Here is a 4,358-nt window from a genome sequence, read left to right on the forward strand (position 1 = left end):
AAGTTTTTAATTCTTCAAAAATCAACTTATCATGCTTGATTCCCTAACGACTTAAAGTTTAAACAATCAATGCATAATTTCCTATGTTTTAATTCATGACATATCAAAAAAATCATAAATTAATTAAAATTCATTCTAATAGTGAATGAGTGATTCATGAGAGAATAAGATAAAATTCAGGGATTTCTAATGATGACATGAAAAACCCCCCACACTTAAGATGTACATTGCCCTCAATGTACAAAGATAGATATATTGAAAAAGATAGATATATAATCATAAGACAGGGAGAGAAGTGAAACTTCCTAAATGATGAATGGACTCATTGAATTGGAGTTATAGAGAATAATCGGCCAAGGCAATGATGAGAGTGGAGGAGGATACTCCAGTGGTGGTAGAGGTTCATTAGTCCATAAGTCCTGCGCCATTGGAGTTTTTAGTTCCTGTTTGATGATGAGCTTTGGAGCTCTTTATGACTATGATAAAATCAAGAACTCTTTAGGAAATATAATGAAGCATATTTACTCATAATGAAATAGCCGAAAATAAAAATTATAAAAACTCAAGATAAAATAGTATTAACAGGAAATAAAAAGTAATTTCAAAATATAAAGATAAACCTAAAATAGATAATAGGTGTTTATAGAGAAATAGGGGCACACGGCCGTGGGACATGCCCGTGTGCCTTCGTTTCAACCGGTGCATTTCGTGGTTTTTGAAATTGGGTGCATTGGTGTACACGACCATGTTGCACGGTCGTGTCAATCTTCGTTCGCTTCTCCCACGCCCATGTATGCAAGCACGGGGGCTAGGCACGGGCGTGTCGAATGCCCGTATTAAATTGATAGGTTTACCTACAGTTTCAAAACACAGGCGTGTCACATGCCCATGTTATTTTGGCAGTTTCGCCCACGGCCTTATCGCACGGTCGTGGAAACTGATTGCATCCCTTGTTAGGGAAAAAATTTTTGCCCTGTTTTCACACGGCCGTGTTGCATCTTGTAGTATCTGCACAACCTAGGGCACGCCCGTGTGCCTGGTCGTGTGGTTCTAAAAATCCTGTGTTCAGTGACTCAGTTAGTGAATAAAATGTTAAAGACTAAAATTTAAAGAAGTTAGCACCGTTAGTGCTGGGGGTGCCTCACGAGCAACGCTTGTTTATAGTCTAAGCTCGACTGACCTCTCTTCTATATGGTCAAAGTGGTGCGAGGAGTTTACACTCCTCATCCCTGCTATCAAATTTATCAACATAAGCTTTAAGACAGGTATTGTTTACCTTAAATGTGTCGAATTTGGGATGAATTACCTCGACTGTACCATATAGGAAAATACTGAGTATCATAAGAGGAATTTCTTAATTAAGTTCAGGAGTGGCAATGTGAGGATCTACTGCTTTTAGTAGTACTTTGTCTCCAACCTTAAGTTGATTTGGTGAGGTATTGAGCTTATCCTGGCTCAGTTTCGATTTATCGGGTGTTCTCAATTTCTGTGTCTGCCATTCATCTAGCTCTTCAATTTTTAGCCTTCGTTCTTCATAGATAGGTCCTTTGTTGTTGTTTGAACACGGCTCATATGCGTTCTTTGAAATTGTTTCCTGCATAGAGGGTTTCACCACATGATTAGTACTAGTAGAATGATTATTACAACCACCTTTGATTTTTGATGTGTTACACGAATTACGAGATAGAAGGGTGACTATTTCGTCTCCCATAGGAAGTGTGAGTTCACCTATACTAACATCAATAATGGTTCTAGCAGTCGCTAAAAAGGGTCGTCCTAAAATCAAAGGTGCGTTACTATCCTCTTTCATGTCTAGAACAACAAAGTCTACTGGGTATATAAAATTATCGATCTTAACAAGAACATCTTCAATGATACCCCTAGGAAATCTAATGGTTTTATCAGCCAATTGAATGCTTATCCTAGTTTGTTTGGGTTTCCCAATACCTAGCTGTTTAAACATTTTATAAGGCATAACATTATTGCTTGCCCCTAAGTCGCCAATGCATTATGAACATCTAAACTACCAATTAAACAAGGAATCGTAAAACTCATTGGATCTTTCTATTTGTTGGGTAGCTTATTCTGTAATATGGCTGAGCAAACTACATTCAACTCCACATGCGATGCCTCATCCAACTTTCATTTGTTTGTTAGAAGCTCCCTTAAAAATTTGACTACGCTTGGCATCTGCGAGAGAGCTTCAATAAACGGTAAGTTAATATGTAATTTCTTTAATATTTTAAGGAATTTACCCGTGGTTTGTACTCTTTACTTGTCATTTTCTGGTCATTGTGGTCCACCTCACCCTTACCTTTACTTACCACAGTTTCCTGCCTCTGTTTTGGTTTAGGTGCAACTAACCCTTCCTCATCTTGAATGGTAATTGCATTGATTTGCTCCATTGGGTTAGATTCAGTGTTACTCAGCAGGCTACCTTGTGGTCATTTGGATATCAATTTAGCGAGCTTACCTATCTGAGTTTCGAGCACTTGGATCGACGCTTGTTGATTTTTAAGTGCTGTCTCGGTATTCTAAAAATGAGTTTCTAACACTGAGATGAATTTTGTTAGCATCTCCTCAAGGTTTGACTTTTTTCTCTTATTGGTAGGGTGGTTGTTGGAAGCCTAGAGGTGGTGGTCTCTAATTCCCTTGGCCTCCCCATGAGAAATTTGGGTGGTTCCTCCAACTTGTATTGCAAATATTACTATAAGGGTTATTTTGAGATCGAGGATTATTACCTATGTAATTTAACTGCTCGTTCTCCATGTTGTGGCCATAGGGTGAGTATTCTGAATTGCTTGATCCACCACCACTTGCTTCGACTGCATTACTGGGTGAACTTGTGAAGAACTAAGAAAACCATCAAATTTCTTATTCAAGAGTTCTACCTGATTAGAGAGCATGGTGACCGAATCGACATTATAAACGCCGGCTGTTTTCGTTGGCTTTGTCCTCGTGACTTGCCCTTGATTGTTATTCAATGACATCTCCTCTATAAATGCATAGGCATCTTTAGGTGTCTTATTATTGATGGTTCCGCCAACAGCTGCATCAACCATTTGTTGAGTCGAAGGATTCAGGCCATTATGAAAGGTTTGAACCTATAGCCAGAGTGGTAACCCATGGTGAGGGCATCTTCTCAAGAGGTCCTTGTATCTCTCCCATGTATTGTAGAGTGTTTCTAAATCCATCTACACAAAAGAAGAGATATCATTACGTAATTTAGTCATTTTAGCCGGCAAAAAATATTTTAATAAAAACTTTTCGATCATTTGTTCCCAAGTAGTGATTGACCCTTATGGTAACGAATTCAACCACTGTTTAGCTTTGTTTATCAACGAAAAGGGAAACAACCGAAGGCGAATGGCGTCATCAGAAACACCATTTATTTTAAAAGTGTCGCAAAATTCTAAGAAATTTGCCAAGTGAGTGTTGGGATATTCGTCCTGCAAACCATAAAACTGTACAAATTGCTGTATCATTTGAATTGTGTTAGGTTTCAGTTCAAAAGTATTTGCAGCTATAGCAAGTCTAACTATGCTTGATTCAGTTCCTGTTAAAGAAGGTTTAGCATAATCATACATAATGCGTGGAGCAGGATTCTGATTAGCAGCAATCGCAGGAGGTAGCAGATTTTCATGGTTTTTAGCCATCTCCTCGGTTGTGGTGGAAGTATCATCCTCTTACTCTTCCTCTTTGTATCGTAAGCTCCACCTTATTTCTTTTCAGTTTCTGTGAACTGTACGATCGATCTCACTATTGAACAGTAATGGTCCTGACGGGTTTCTTCTAGTCATAAAATAGAAAAACCTATTAGAAGAAAATAAATGAAGAATTAGAAGAGAAAATAATAAAATAATAAAATTGCAATAAAAGTAAAATGGCTAAAGTAATAAAAATCTAGTGTTCCTAATATCCTAGTTCCCCGGCAATAGCTCCAAAAACTTGATGTGTGATATTCGTGACAGGTTTTAAAGATTTATGAATGAATCGTTCTTAAGACTAACTTATTATCACAATTAAGGCAAGTGTACCTATCGAACAGTAGTATAGTTCAGCAAGACAGGATTGTCGAACCCAAAAGAACCACGAGTACTAGTATTTACTTCCTTTTTATTATCTAGCCAAAAAATTAAGAGATTTGGTTATCTAAACTAATTACTAAACTAAGAATGCACAGAAAGAAAATTAAGGAAAATACTTTTGGGAAATTTCAATTGATTAAGACAATACATAAGGAAAAATCCACCTAGACTTCACTTGTTATTTGACTCTGAATCAGACGATTTATTTATTTGACTTGATCCGTAGAAATCCCTAAGTTATATTATTATCTCTCTCGAGACTAATAACGT

The 4,358-nt window shown here is 37.3% G+C and overlaps 1 non-coding gene across 1 annotated transcript; it reads left to right on the forward strand.

Annotated features, from left to right (window-relative positions):
* Nucleotides 1–3,120: 3,120 nt before the first annotated feature.
* Nucleotides 3,121–3,227, forward strand: LOC121231154 (small nucleolar RNA R71). Its single transcript, XR_005929221.1, has one exon. It is a non-coding gene; the product is annotated as a small nucleolar RNA R71 (small nucleolar RNA).
* Nucleotides 3,228–4,358: the final 1,131 nt, after the last annotated feature.

The sequence above is a fragment of the Gossypium hirsutum genome, chromosome A06, assembly GCF_007990345.1.
Source record: "Gossypium hirsutum isolate 1008001.06 chromosome A06, Gossypium_hirsutum_v2.1, whole genome shotgun sequence".
NCBI classification, from domain to species: domain Eukaryota; kingdom Viridiplantae; phylum Streptophyta; class Magnoliopsida; order Malvales; family Malvaceae; genus Gossypium; species Gossypium hirsutum.